This window comes from Neophocaena asiaeorientalis, unplaced genomic scaffold (assembly GCF_003031525.2).
Source record: "Neophocaena asiaeorientalis asiaeorientalis breed wild unplaced genomic scaffold, Neophocaena_asiaeorientalis_V1.1 scaffold70, whole genome shotgun sequence".
Taxonomy (NCBI): Eukaryota; Metazoa; Chordata; class Mammalia; order Artiodactyla; family Phocoenidae; genus Neophocaena; species Neophocaena asiaeorientalis.
In genome coordinates, this window is record NW_020175410.1 from 12,610,911 (window position 1) to 12,626,800 (window position 15,890).

A 15,890-nucleotide genomic window follows, 5' to 3' on the forward strand; every position below is an offset into this window, starting at 1 on the left:
TTTTTTTTTGCTGTACGCAGGCCTCACTATTGTGGCCTCTGCCGTGGCGGAGCACAGGCTCTGGACGCACAGGCTCAGCGGCCATGGCTCACAGGCCCAGCCGCTCCGTGGCATGTGGGATCTTCCCGGACCGGGGCACGAACCCGTGTCCCCTACATCGGCAGGCAAACTCTCAACCACTGCGCCACCAGGGAAGCCCCTGGGTAAGACCTTTGAACTAGGGCAAACTGGAAATAGCTTAGTCTTGAATGCATCAAGTTGATCTACCTCTACTCTTTGCCTACCCAGGAGAAAACTGTATCCTCTCTGGAGGAAAATGGCACCAGTGAAAGCCTCAACCATTTTTTCAGACATGATGTCTAGGATTCAATAAAAAAAATTAGTAGGTACGCCAAGAAACAGGTTCAATTAATAAAAACCAAAGGTAAAAAAAGAAAGTATAAACAAATTAAAATAGTATAAACTTGATTAAAATGTTTTTAAAATGGAAAGGAAGTATAGGATATCCCACTATAAAGCAAGAATTTATGAAAAATAATCAAATAAAAATTCAAGAATTGAAAAAATAACTCAATATATGATTTTTGAAACAGATTAGACTGAAAAAAAGGATATTAATAAACTGGAAGTTAAGTCAGTTAAAATTAAAGGGAAAAAGATGAGGGTGTTGAAAAGAGCATACAGACACATGGGACATGGTGAAAAAGTCTAACATGTATGTAATTGGAGAAGGAGAAGGATGAGAGAATAGAACAGAAACAATATTAGAAAACCTAATGGCTGAGAATTTTCCAAAACTAATAAAAAAATCAAACTACAGATGCAAACATTCATACAAACCTAAAGAAGTATAAATAAAAACACCCACATTTTGGCATGTTTAGTAAAACTGCTGAAAAACAAAGGAGAAAGAGAACATCATAAGTGTAGCTGGAGGAAATAACACATTATTTTAATAAATGAGATTGATTAGCCAAATATCCAAGATGATAGAAACTAGAAGACAAAAAGAAAATAATTTCCTAGCAAAATCATCTTTCAAAAATGAAGGAAAAATAAAGACGTTTTCATAAAGCAAAAGCCAAAAGATTCAATGTCAGCAAGCTGACACTAGAAGAAATGCTAAAAGCAGTTCTTCAATTAGAAGACACATGGCCCTTGGAGGAAGTATAATAACTCAGGAAAGAATGAGACATACCAAAAGGTTTATGTCTTTGATAACTCAGACATTTTTGAGGAGTACTAGTTAGGTGTTTTATAGACTATCCCTCAGCTGGAATTTATCTGATGATTTCTCATGATTAGACTGAGATGATGAGTTTTTGTGGCGGGAAACCACAGAAATAAAGTGCTATTTTCATCACACTGTATCAATGGTATATACTGTCCATTACAAAATGTTGAAGTGAAACTTGGTCACCTGGCTGAGGCAGCTTTTGTTAGATTTCTCCACTGTAAAGTTACTCTTTTTCTCCCCTTTCCATATGGTAATCTTTGGAAGGAAGTAACTATGTATGGGCAATGCACACTTAAGGAGTAGCAAGTTATGTTCCAACTCCTTGAGGGCAAAATATTTACATAAATTATTTAGAATTCTTAAGCATGCGTTACTTGTCTCTTCTCCCTCATCTATTAATTTATTCAACCATTTATTTATATTAGGATGGACTCAATGAATATTTATTTTATACTTTGGATCATAATTTAATACCACTTTATTCTGTTGCTTGAGTCATTCCAGCTTTGGCCATTGGGAGCTTTTTAACTTGGCGCTATAGTTTTGTCTTTCCTGGATATCATATAATTGAAATCATACAGGTCATAGACTTTTTAGACTGGCTTTTTTCACTTAACAGTATGCATGTTAGGTTTCCCCATGTCTTTTCATGGTTTGATAATAGATCATTTCTTTTTATTGCTTTATATTCCATTGTATGGATATACTAGTTTGTTCATCCATTTACCTATTAAAAGACACCTGCTTGCTTCCAGTTTTTGGCAATTATGAATAAAGCTGCTATAAACATTCCTATGCAGGTTTTCCTGTGGGCATAAGTTTTCAAATCATATGGGTAAATACCTAAGAGCATAATTGCTGGGTATACAGTGAGACTATGTTTAGCTTTGTATAAAACTATCAAACTGTCTTCCAAAATGTCTATACCATGTTTCATTCCTACCAGCAATGAATGAGAGTTTCTTTTGCTCTACCTCCCCATCAACAATTTGCATTGTCATTTTTTTGGACTTTAGCCAACCTCAAAAGTGTGTAGTGGCATCTCATTGTTGTCTTAATATGCAATTTTCTAATGACAAATAATGTCCAGCATATTTTTATATGCTTATTTACCATGTCTATACCTTTTTTGATGAGGTGCCTGTCTCTGTTCAGATATTTTGCCCATTTTAAGTTGGGTTGTATATGCATGGCCTTCTAGAGTCACAGTAATTTGTAGGACTTTTCAAAGCCCTCTATAGACATTGCATTGTTCAGATTTTTCTTTACAGTTTCTTGATTAGCCTGTTGTTTTCCCCAATTGTTTTCCACTGCCTCAGGTAGTCATGATGTTAATTAATTGCCTCTGATCTTTTTTGACAAACAGCCCCAGGTAAAAGGCTGTTAGCACTAGGCAAGCTCTGTATCAGTTCAAATAAAGTCAGCCTTGAAAATGTGGTCTTCCATTGAACCACCAGACATGTCAAATAATGATAGTTCTCTGGGATTGGGATTTTAAAGGAACTTCAACTCCATTCTACCCCTTTCAGTGACTCCAGTTGATTTCTTTTCACTGTGATTGGGGGCTGTTGGTTTTCCAGGCTATTGCGGAGTTAAGGAATAAAAGAAATAGAGCAACCTAAAATGCCACAAAGCCCACTGTTCTTACAGAGATTCAGCTGCTTTTCTCGAATAAATTCTCCACAAGTTTTTGTTTAATTCTCAGAGCTTTACAAAGTTGATTCTAACAAGTTTTGCAACTGTTCTTATTGCTTTCATGGATGAGAGGATTTTTTAAGGTCCTTACTCCACTATTTTCACTTGCTTGTTATTTTAGGCTTTCATTTAATTTTGCTGTAGATTTTGTCAACTTCAGTATCAGAACCCTGTCCGAGTTTGATCTTAGAACTTTTTCTGAGAAAGCAAGAGTGAATGAATACCTGCATACAACTGCACAGTTACTTCCCAACTAAGCTGTTTGAAGTATATTAGCCTACTCTATACAGTCTGTCAGCCTATTGTGCTATAAACTTGATTGATCAGCATGTTATTCTCGGATTGTGGAAGTTTTCTTAAATAATTCATGATACATAGAACCATCTTTCAATGAAAGCTCTTTACTTATGCTATTGATGTAACTATAGGACATATTCCAGTTCAGTAGTACAAAAACTGGCTCTTTCTAATGACAGCAATGTGTCTATAACCATGAGGAAGTTAACAATCGTAATTTTCAAAAGCAACCCATTATTTTTCTCTTGTCTCAAATTCGCCGTCTTACTCAGATTCCAAGAGAAAATCAGCTAAGGTTTGAATTTTGGATTCTGAGAGCACTGGATCCTACATACTAAAGTGCAATGTATGAAGCATAGTGTAGCAGTGAAGAGCACAGACTCTGAAGCTGGAGTGCCCAGGGTTGAATATTGACTAGGGTTGAATCCACCAGTTTTTTCTGTTGTGTCTTTGGGCAAATTTCTGAAAGTCAGATGACCTCTGTCTTCTCAAATCAGCTTGTCTTTCATGCTTTCTGTGGGTTTTCTTCACTTTCTATCACGCCTCCAGCAGAAAATCAGGGCAATCACAGGAATCACTTCATTTGTTACCCTTTCTTGGGGATAACAGTCCTGTGCTGCCTGTTGTTCGATGTCTGAAAACAGTCATTTCATTTATTCTGTCCATTATTCTACTTATTTACATCAGAAGGGCAGATTCAGAACGAATTACTCTGTCATGGCTGGAAGTGGAAGTCCTTCATTATCCTTACATTTTAAATTATCAGATTCTCTCAAACTTTGCCCGTGGAAGTCTCTTCAAACTCTCTCACCTTTGCCCCTTTGATTTTCATGCATTATTATTTTTTTGAAGTTTTTAAAAAATATTTTTTGAAGCAAAATATACTCACAGTACATTGCATAGATATAAGCATATGGCTTGATTATTTTTGGTTTTGTCAATAATTGTCTTTATTAAATTGTGATCTGAGCATGATAATGCATTATGCCTAACTTAAAATTTTGTATTCCTTAATGCCCATATATATGGTCAACTGTGTGCATGCTCAATGTGCACTTGAAAAGGAATATCATTCCCTATTTTGGAAAAACAAATTTTGATGCATATTCATAAGGTAAATTGGGTTAAAATTGCTTAGGTCTTCTATATTCTGACTTGTTTTCATATCTACTTTATTCCTCTTTAGACTGAGAAGTATATGTTAAAATCTTCTATAATTAGTGTATTTATGTCTGCTGGGCCTTGCATATACAGTAGTTTCTGCTCTATTAAGATTATGCTATACTATTGGGAATATAAATATTCATAATTGCTATATAACACTTGTGAATAGTAAACTTTAGCTTTACATACTTTGGTATGTGGGCCTCTCACTGTTGTGGCCTAAATGTCCTATTGTCTCACATTTAGTACATTTATTCTAATTTAGTCTAAATTCTACCTAGTCAGTCATCAAGGTAATAATCCCTTCATTGTTTCTGTTTTTGCTTGATATACCTTTATAACATCTACTATTAATACAGTGAGATTAAGAGTCTTAAAGAGCACTTTCTCTGTCTTCTAATTTTTTAATAAATATTTTGTTTTAGGATGGTCCTTTCTTATCGCCATCCAGTCTCCAAAGAACATCTCCCTTTCTAAGGTGTACCTTCTTCTCCAGAGGTGCTGACTTCTCAAACTATCACATTTGGTCCCATTAATTTTTATAACTTTTTTTTTTTTTTTTTTTTTTCCAACCACTGCGCCACCAGGGAAGCCTTCCCATTCATTTTTAATCCCCTTTCTTTTGACTCCTAGTTGAAAGGTCATGTTCAGTATTTCCCAGTTAGAGAGATATCAGTTGATATAATCTATTTTCCACCAATGCAGGTCCCAAGCACATTCTCCCCTTCTCTGTAGGGTTGCCTACCTGACTTTCAACTCTGGGGTGGGTTCTAAAGAGAACTCTTCTGACCCTGGCTCTTTATTGCCCATTTCCATGAATATTGGAGTTTTTTGTCATCCATGTCCCTTAGTTATGCTCTAGTTTTATGTGGTAGGTAGGTGAAATGTATTTTATTTTCTTGTTTCTTATGTGTTTTGCAAGAGGATGTCTGGAAACATTGAATTTTAGGCAGTTTCCATCATACTGTGGAAAACTGAAAGATACCTGCTATTTTTTCATTTCCCTTTTTCTGGTTTACTTTGTCCATCTTTTTATTTTTCAACATTTCTAAGTCAGGTAAACTATGCCTCTTTTATACAATGTAGGGTTGGATTTTGCTTTGAAAGACAATTTAAAATATTTTCTTCTAATTGGATTAAGCACACTAATGTTGATTGGTTTGACAGTAAGTTTGGTTCCTGTTCTGCATTTTATCTAATGTTTCATCTATTTTTTCACTATGTGGACTCTTTCCCTTTTTTATTGTTACTTTTCTGATAATTAGTTTGTATTTATATAGCAAGGGTTTAACTTTATACTTTTACCTTCTTATGAAGTGGAAAACCATGTGGCATGTAGCTTCTTTTCTCTCTTCATTTCTTCTACCTATCAGCCTTATTCAACAAGATTATCTTTCTTTGTGTTTACCTTTGTACCCTTATGTGGTTAAGCTACTTTTTAGTTTGTCAGCTCCAAACAATATACTTTGACTTTCAACATTCTACCTTTTCTCCACTTATGCCATTTCTATTAGCTGTCATTTCTGTGTTGTCAGAACATTTAACATTTACAAACCATTCTGCTATTTTTATTTCAATTTTTTAGTATAAAAAACAATGAATACTCTTAAGGTATTTATTACTTATCATCACTCTTTTAATGAGTTTTTCCTATAACTCCTTGGATGCATGAAAATTGTGCTCTAGTAGATTCTTCAGGAAGGGGTCATGAACACAATATTCCCTAATCTGTATATTCAAAACTATCAATAACCTTTACACTAGACAGCTTGGGTATATAAAATGTCCTTGGTTTACATTTTTTCCCCTTATGTATCTTGAACATCTTTTTTCTAATGAATAATTTTATTGTAAAAAAAGATATCTAATGTGAAACATTTTCTTTTGCTTCCAAGAGATTCAGTATATTTGTTTGGATGTTTAAGGAATACTTTCTTTATAATTACATTTCAATAATTTTAATAAGATATAGCTTAGTGTTGACAATATTTCTGGCCAGTGATTGTTACCTGCCAGAATGTTGTACTGATTTTTATCCTCTTTCTTGTGGTGTCTTTAGATGAAGGATGACCAAATTTCTTTTCCATAATTCATATTCAAAATAGATGGATTCTCCTGGACTAGAAGCAAGAGTCCTTCAGAAAGTGAGGGTGGGAAGATCCAATGCTCTTTTCAAAGCTTCATGGGTCAAGAATTCCTTTATCTGTTGTTTCAATGCAGATTTTAAAATACGGCTCTTCTGAGTCATATGAATATGACTAGCTGCCTTTGCTCTGATTCTTACATCCTACCTTGTTTCAGAAGGGATTCTACCTCCTGCCCTGTTTTACAGGTTTCTTCACAAACATCATCCTCCAATGAGGTACACCCAAATTTAGATGCTATGGTATGCTGGTATTTTCTGAAATCTGCATTTTATATTTTCCTAAAGTTTGCCTCTCTCTTTTACTTTTCCCAGCTTCTGCCCTATTCAGTGTAGCTTATGTGTGAGATTTTTATTGCTTTGCTAGATTATTTAGGGTAATTCTAGCTGTTCTAACAAATAAACCCCAAATTTCAATGATCTAACAAAAGGAAAGCTTGTTTCTTGCTCATGCAAAATTTCAATGGGAGAGTGCTTATTTATTGGCATCGTTTCTCTACTTGATGGTTTAGGGATCCATGCTTCATCTGTACTGTTTTTCCACTAGGCTCAGCCTCAATATTCTCCACATTCAGCTGGGAGGTAGAGGAAGAAGAGATAAAGGACACTAAACTGCCTTGGCCCAGAACTGACACACATCCACTTCTGTTTACACATTTAGGTGAGAACTATTCACAGGGTTCCACCTGAAAGTCAAGCTGAGGGCTCTCCAGACTACTCAGAATGGGGACCTTGTTCCCAGAAACAACTGTAAACAATGGAAAGGAAGCATATATTTATTTAATGGTCAGTCTGCTATCTGTCACTTTCCCCCTTACTATGCCCCCTTACAGGTGGTGAAGTTGAAAGACAAGAACTTCCTTAACACAGAGTAGAGCAAGGACTGACAAAGTATGGCTCATGGGCCAAATTCAACCCACGACCTGTTTGCAAATACTTGTATTGAAACATAGCCATGCCAACTTATTTACATATTGTCTATGGCTGCTTCTGCACTGTACCCCAGAGTTGAGCAGCTGTGACAGAGACTGAATGGTTCAGAAAGCCTAAAGTATTTATCATTTGGTCCTTTATAGAAATAGTTATCTGACCCTTGATATAAAGGAAAGAGTCTGTAAGCTCTGTAAAATGGGAATTTGGGGCTAGATCTACCATGTGCAATCTGATGATCAGGCCTCTAACCTTGGCTCCTAGGAATGTCTGAAGGACATTCCCCATATTAAGGCATTAAGAAATTCACTGGTGAAGGAAGCACTCATCTTGAAAAATGCTCTGATGGCTACCCTCTACAGATGAGCTCCCTAAGTGGAAGGGATAGGGTGAGGGCATTCATCTGTAAGAAACAACTGAGTCAGTTTCCATAATGAGCCAGAGACTGAGTGGTAATCAGGGTGTTTTGGACCCACATGAATTTGTGGTGAAGTTTAGTTAATTATGCAGTTCCTAGGAATGAAATAAATGGTTGTTTTTGAAAACCCATAGAAGTCAAAAAATTCTAGATCTAATGGGCAGAAATCCACTTCATAGCTTCTTTTTTTTTTTTTTTTTTTTTTTGTGGTATGTGGGCCTCTCACTGTTGTGGCCTCTCCCGTTGCGGAGCACAGGCTCCAGATATAGCTTCTTAATTCACAGACATAAACCAGTTGCTAGACATGGAACTCACTGATTGAAAGGTACCTCACAATTTGGGTCTTTTTTCAAGTCTTACCCACTGCGACCTGTCAATATTTTTCAATGTAACTATGCACTGGGAAAAGAGAAATATGTTGATCTTCTAAAGATAATTAGATCCTAACTCTGACCAAACACTAAGCCCCAGAATTCCAAAACATTAATGAGATCTACCAGTAACATTGGGGCTTATGATGGTCAGGTGATGACAGATTGACTTGATACAAAGATACCACATAACAGGAGTCAAAAGTAATTCCATGTATCTTGGAGTAATCAAGTGTTTAGTATAACTATCTTTCCAGTGGCAAATTAACATACCCTTGGCACCTGGTATGCAGCTCTTGACTTAAAATATGCTTTTCCTTATCCCAATTATTAAAAATAATCAAAATAGTACAAACATGGCTGGAAGAGCAGCATACTTTCACTGTCTTATCTCAGGGCTATGTCAATTCTCTTGCTCTAATATACAGACCAGAGACATACTGATTGTTATGATAACCTACAGAACATCATACTATCCATCACATTACTATGATTATGTTAGTTGGATCAAGTGAGCATGAAATGGGAAGAATTACAAATGTCTTAAAACACATCATGAGAGAAGACAGACAATAATCCCACAAAAATTCTGCAGCTTGCATAGCAGTGAAATATCTAGGCGTCCATTGGTGTGAGGCATGTCAGGGACCCCCTCTAAAGGGAGATAAAAACCGCTGCACATTACACTGTTTAATAAACAAGCACAATATTTATCTGGGTCTTTTGGATTTTAGAAGCAATATATGTCATACTTGAATTCACTACCCTACACATTTACTGGGGAACCCATAAGATTGCCAGGTTTAAGTAGTGACCAGAGCAAAAGAAGGCTCTGCAGCAGGTTCAAACTATGGTATAAGCTGCCATACCATTTGAGCCTTATAACAAAGCAGTCCCAGTGGTAGTATGTGACGCCTGGAAACATCATATGATGTCTCTTGCCAATCCCAAAAAAGAACCACAGTGCAGAAGTAAGACCCTGCCTTCTTCTGATGAGGACTAGTCTCAGTTGGAAAAGTCAGTTCCTGGCTTACTACTGACCCTCAGTAAAGACTGAATGTTGGACCCACAAATACAACGGGATTATGACATTCAAACTGTTCATCATGAGTGGAGTATCATTTAATTTGTTGAATCATGTGCAGGGAGCATGTCATTGTTCAATGGATGCTGATGTGGGATGGGCCCTAGCAGATCAGAAAAGATGAATAACTTGCCTGAATAGGGTCCTCAGGGTCCCTGTTCCCACTGTTTAGCTGCCCTAGCTTTAACTATACCTTTGGTCTTAAGCAAGCTCCCTATGGCCAGCTAAGCAAGCTCCCTATGGCCAGCTACCCCAGGAAGAAAAAATGTGATCTGTTTTATAGTTAGCAGAGGAAGAAAAGTGTTTTTTCTTCATGATATTCTGGTACCAGCAAAAGGTTGATAGCCACTACATAACAGAGCTCCTCAAAGCTAACCCTGAATGACAGCAGTGAAAGAAATCTTTCTACTTGGTCTGCTTGTCTACTGTCCATGGTAGACAGTAGTTGGAGAGTTGGCCCGAAGTATTGATTTACCCTATTTCTTCAGCAACTCCAAAGATTTTTGTAAGCCTTTAAATACCTAGTAATAAATCTCTCTCTGCTCAAACCTGCTCAAGAGCACTGAAGTCTGCAAATGAACTCCAACCAAAGAAATTTAACTAATATTTTATGACTTAAGTATATATTATGCTTCATGATCTTAAAAGCATTATAGTCAAGTGACATATATAAAGAACAACTGTTGGGCTTCCCTGGTGGCGCAGTGGTTGAGAGTCCGCCTGCCGATGCAGGGGACACGGGTTCGTGCCCCGGTCCGGGAAGATCCCACATGCTGCGGAGCGGCTGGGCCCGTGAGCCATGGCCGCTGAGCCTGCGTGTCCGGAGCCTGTGCTCCGCAACGGGAGAGGCCATAACAGTGAGAGGCCCACGTACCGCAAAAAAAAAAAAAAAAAGAACAACTGTTGCTCTTGTTTGCATTTAGCAGAAACTGTTCATATGTGTTTATATGTATGGTTGAGCTAAAGTAATCCTCTTCTTGACAGAGTGATGGAGCTATTATAATATAGCTAGGGAAACTTGCTTAAAAAATAATTTCTCAGACCCTAAGAATATACAGAGAGGTGAATTTGACAAGTCAGAATACATTTGCCTGATGAGAACCACAAGAGGTTAAACACTATGTTTTGGTTAATAAGTCAACTCTCCTGAATGCCTGGCATCATAAAATGTCTAAGTCATGGTGTGTTGGGAATTTAAACTGCAGCTTTACATGACCTGGGTGAATGACTGAAATATTGATGTAGATAATATTCTGGAAAGAATATTAACTTTCCTTCTTAATTTTAAAAGTCATATTGAGCTCCATCTAGCTGGCCTGATAAATAAACCACCTTGAGAAAGTAGCAGCAACTGATATGCACCTGATTTGACCGAAGGAGTGAAAAACTATAAACTAAATAATGTAAAGGTCTTGTTTCTGGGAACCTTCAGGCCAAATATGCCTCCTTTGTAAATGTCAATACAAAACATGTAAATAGTGACATTTAATCTATTTCTTTACAAAAAAATAATAAAATTTATCTTATAAAGGTTGAAGGATTTTTTTTCCTAGAGTGGCAATCCTGGAATTGTTTATTAAATTTCTTTAGTGCTACGATAAATAATACTGACAATAATATCCATTAGTGTCTAATAAGTCCCTGCTATGTGACTGGCTCTGCATTAAGAATCTCAGATAATTTAAATAACCTCATCAAATTAAGAGATAAAATCTGAACCTGGTTTGTCTGGCTCCAAAACTTGCAATTTTCCTCAGTACCACTGAAATAAATACATGTGGAAATACACTTGGAAGAACATTTCATAACAAAGGACTAGGTGATTTAGGTGTTGATTTAACACAGGAAAGTGCTGGGCTATTCATGTTACTTAAATGGCTTCAGGATATTAGGATGATGAATACGCAATAAGAACGCTGTGGTTTTCTCATATTTATGCCCAGCTCCGGGCTACGTTGTCAGAGAGGTGAAGGTGTTATGCCTTTTTTTTTTTGTAATTTTTTGCTACCTCCTGGCACAAAAGTCCTCAAAGTTGAGTCTGCCTGCCGATGCAGGGGATACGGGTTCGTGCCCCCATCTGGGAAGATCCCACATGCCGCGGAGCGGCTAGGCCCGTGAGCCATGGCCGCTGAGCCTGCGCGTCCGGAGCCTGTGCTCCGCAACGGGAGAGGCCACAACGGTGAGAGGCCCGCGTACCACAAAAACAACAACAACAACAACAACAAAAAAGTCCTCAAACTTGAGGTCTTCTGTCTTCTCTGGCTGATCAGTAAGACAGAATACATACCATTGCCTCCATTCCTGATGCTATGGCTAGTCCATTCGTGTGCCTGTTCTGAAAGCACTAGGATGAGAACCTAGTCGTTTGTTAAATCTCTTCAGGGCTTTTTTCAGGCTTTATTAAATTTCTTTGGTCTCCCTACCTCTTTCTTCCTTTGATAATGCCCTGCACTCTAAAAGTTACATGTCACTTCGTTTCTCAAGTTCTCAAGCACTGCCACTTCCAAAAGAGAATTCTTCTCTCAACTAATAGCTAGCGGGAACTGTAAGAAAAGTATGTGCTTCTTTGTATCTCATATCAATGCCCACCCATTGCAGAAGAGGCACTAAGCGATCATATGGCTAACTTGACATCTGGTTGAGATCAGCCAACTTCCCTGCTCAGTCATCCCAGTGCTTTCACAACAGGCACATGAGTGTAATAACCATGGTGGCAGGATGGAGGCAATGCATACACCTAATAGTTTGTATTCTATCTCATTAAGCCTGATTAACCATTCTTGCTCCTAAATGTCCAACCCAATAGCAGCAAAAATTGACACTAAATCCTCAATATGGTACCATCCCTTGATGAATCCAACCACTCCTTGATAGCAATTTGAATATATCTGATCCCTTCTTCCCTAGACGATACAGAAACTTGTCTTTATTGGGACTGGTACATATTCCAGTTATGGGTTTACTTTTTCTACCCACAAAGCCTTGGCCAGAGGAGTCCAAGGACTCACAGAACGTCTAATTAATTATAGCGTGATACTGCATAACACTGCTTCATACCAAAGGATCCACTGGTCTTCCATATCCTGCATCACCTGTCAGCTGCTGGACTGATAGAATATTGCCATAGTCTCTTACAGGGGCAGCTAAATCACTAGTATGGGCATAACTTGCAGGGTTAGGGCACGTTTATGGTGCTATTGTAGGCAGAATACTGAGTCCTGGAACCCAAAGGATGGAAGTAAGAGAGACTGCTCTCACCATCTTTCCAAGTGATCGACTTGAGAAGTTTTTGTTTTCTATCCATATAAGTTTAGGCTCTGCTCTACTTGAGGTCCTTTTTCTTTGGTGGGAGTGGGAGCTGAGGTGAGGAAGGATTCTTTCACCACAGAATCCAATAACCTGTGAATTGTCACCGGGTCATTCAATGCTCTTCAAAGCATCAAAGAGGGCTTCCCTGGTGGCACAGTGGGTGAGAGTCCGCCTGCCAATGCAGGGGACACGGGTTCGTGACCCGGTCTGGGAAGATCCCACATGCCGCGGAGCGGCTAGGCCCGTGAGCCATGGCCGCTGAGCCTGCGCGTCCGGAACCTGTGCTCCACAACGGGAGAGGACACAACAGTAAGAGGCCCGCGTACCGCAAAAAAAAAAAAAAGCATCAAAGAAAGGAGTTACTGTGTCAGCCACTCTGACTGACCCGATCATCATGAGGAAATAGAGTTGCTGCAGATATGTATGAATGGAGGCAGATATGTCTGAAACTTGAGGAATTCACTGGGGTGACTGTTTTGCAACCATGTTCAGTAACTGACAGAAATGGGCATTTATAGCAACCATAGCCTGAAAAGGGCATAATAACTATAAGAGTGATGAAGGTCTGGGTCTCTACCAGGCCAGCAAAAGTACTGGCTGAGGTTGAGGGGAATCCAGGAATAGTTGAGGAGGGAAGTGATGAATATCAGTTGTGAGTTCAGAAACAACTGCAGCTAGTTTCACCAGTTCCCCTGTTTTATAAAGTGTCACTGACTACTGCTTTAGAGAAATAATAAAAGGACAAAATCACTTTAATATAGGACATGCGTAAATTAGAATATTAAAGTGTGGACCTTAACTAGTATTGTTCATCTCACTCCAGCTTTGCCACTTCAGTGGACTCCAGGTGACTTCCAGTTCTTTTAATAGCTAGTATCTGCATCTCTTTGCCCCAGGGCTTTCTCCAAAACTACTTTTGCCCTGCACAGAATTCTACTTGCAAAAATCATCTCACCTCTGTTCCCTTCGTTCTAAAATCTAGGTCCCTCTAGTCTTAACTGCTTCAGTAGATCTCCAATGCCTTTGCTGATTTTTCCTTTTTAAATTTCACAACTTTTCTAGGTGTTTTGTGGGAACATGTTTACTGCAAACTAACCTATCCTAATCATCAGTGGAAATCTTTTGTGAGTGATTTTTTAGTTTCTAACATCATTCCTGGCTATTTTTTAAAGCATGTGAATAATAGCATTACTGAGCAATTATGATTTGACATGCTCTATATTGGTCAGTATGCATACATTATATCTAATTTTCCCACCTACAGACATTATCCCTACTTTAAATATAAGAAAATGAGCTAGAGAGAGGCTAAAAAGCTTTCTGAAGACCACACATTTCATTAGTAAGTGATATTCTTTAATTTAATGATAAGTTTGGTTCCAAGCTTTTTACTGCCTTACCAGTGGTCCTCAAGTTTTATATGCAGAGCAAAATAAATGTAAAATTGTATAAAGAGTGTATGCCCAGTCCTAACTCACAGATATTCGGATTAATTTTGTCTGTAGAGGGCTTCAGAATCAACAATTTTGGCAAGCAATCCAGATAACCTGACATACATATTCCAAGACTATATTTTGAGAATAATACCCTATATCCAATTGCCTGTCTATTTTGCACCTTATATAAGTATACAAGCTTTAACAAAATTGTAACTTACTTGAATTCAGAGGTCAAGCGTTACACTTTGAATATGATTCTCAAAGGATGTAACACAGAACATAGGAGAGCTTCAATAAATATTTTATGACTAACAGCAAATATTGTAAAAGAGGGACTGTGTACACGATTTGATATTACTAGGGTCTAACAATAATAATAATAAAACAAGAATAATTTCATTGTGAAAGTGCAAGAAATCTGTGCCTAGCACAGATGAGAATATAGTTTTAAAGGACATTAACATTGTAATTATCCTGCTAGACATATGGTGCTATATTATTTATTGTTTTTAAAACTAATCAGAAAATTTATTGTTTTTAAAACTAATCAGAAAAATTACTTGAGATGTACCTAATTTCGAGTCAAATCAGCATCTTTTTATCAAGCATATTCATTTTTTAAAATAATTAATCTTATGGAAAAAACTCTCTTATGGAAAAACTGAGCCCCAATATTTAACATTTTCAGTAACTTTTACAAAAATAGTCTAAACCCTAAGGAATATTCTAAAGTTTTAGATATCAGTAAGAATAATTTTAATGCAGCATGCATTTATTTAGCATAAAATTTTCATTTATTTTATCATAAGTGTATTTGATGGAAAAATCACTCTTTTCAATTTGTTCACCTTGATTCCATTAAGTACAGAAGGTCTTTGCAGCAGATGCTCCTATAAGCCATTTCTATTTGGGAGTGTAATGACACCCCATCTGACATAAACATATTTCAGAGTTTTCATTTCTATGACACAAGGAAAACTTTGACTTCAGCCCATTTGATATATTAAGTGCTTGAAATGGAATTTGGGGCTAAGATATGGCAAAAGAGCTCATCTTTTTATCAAAATACAATTTGTACTGACAAAATGACAATTCAGAAAAATATTAGAAATAAGAATAACAGGTTAACCATGTACAGATACTTTCTACTAATTGAAATGTCAACATGAGAGAAATAAGAAATATAAAATTAGAACACAAAGCCAGACTAATACTTCTGGCATGAGAATTATATTATGTTCCAGGTATGCGAATAGAATGTGATATACAAACGAATGTCATCCTTCATGCATGTAAAAGCAGAAGAAAAAGATTGAAAGCCAGTATTCTATATTTCCCCTAGGTATTCAGCAAAGAAAACATAAATAACATAATAAAACATTCTTAAAAAAGCAAGTAAAAAGTGTCACAAAAGCATTTGTCTTAAATTCCCCAATAAAAGAGCAAACCCTATTCTGAATGGTAAAGAAATAAACTTTACCCAGATGGAACTTAAAATAGATAATGATAAAATGAAGTAACAGATGGCCTTCCCTGGTGGCACAGTGGTTAAGAATCTGCCTGCCAATGCAGGGGACATGGGTTCAAGCCCTGGTCTGGGAAGATGCCACGTGCCATGGAGCTACTAAGCCTGCACTCTAGAGCCCACAAGCTACAACTACTGAAGCCCAAGTACCTAGAGCCCGTGCTCCGCAAGAGAAGCCACTGCAATGAGAAGTCCACGCACTGCAATGAAGAGTAGCCCCCACTCGCCGCAACCAGAGAAAGCCTGCATGCAGCAACGAAGACAACACAATGTAGACA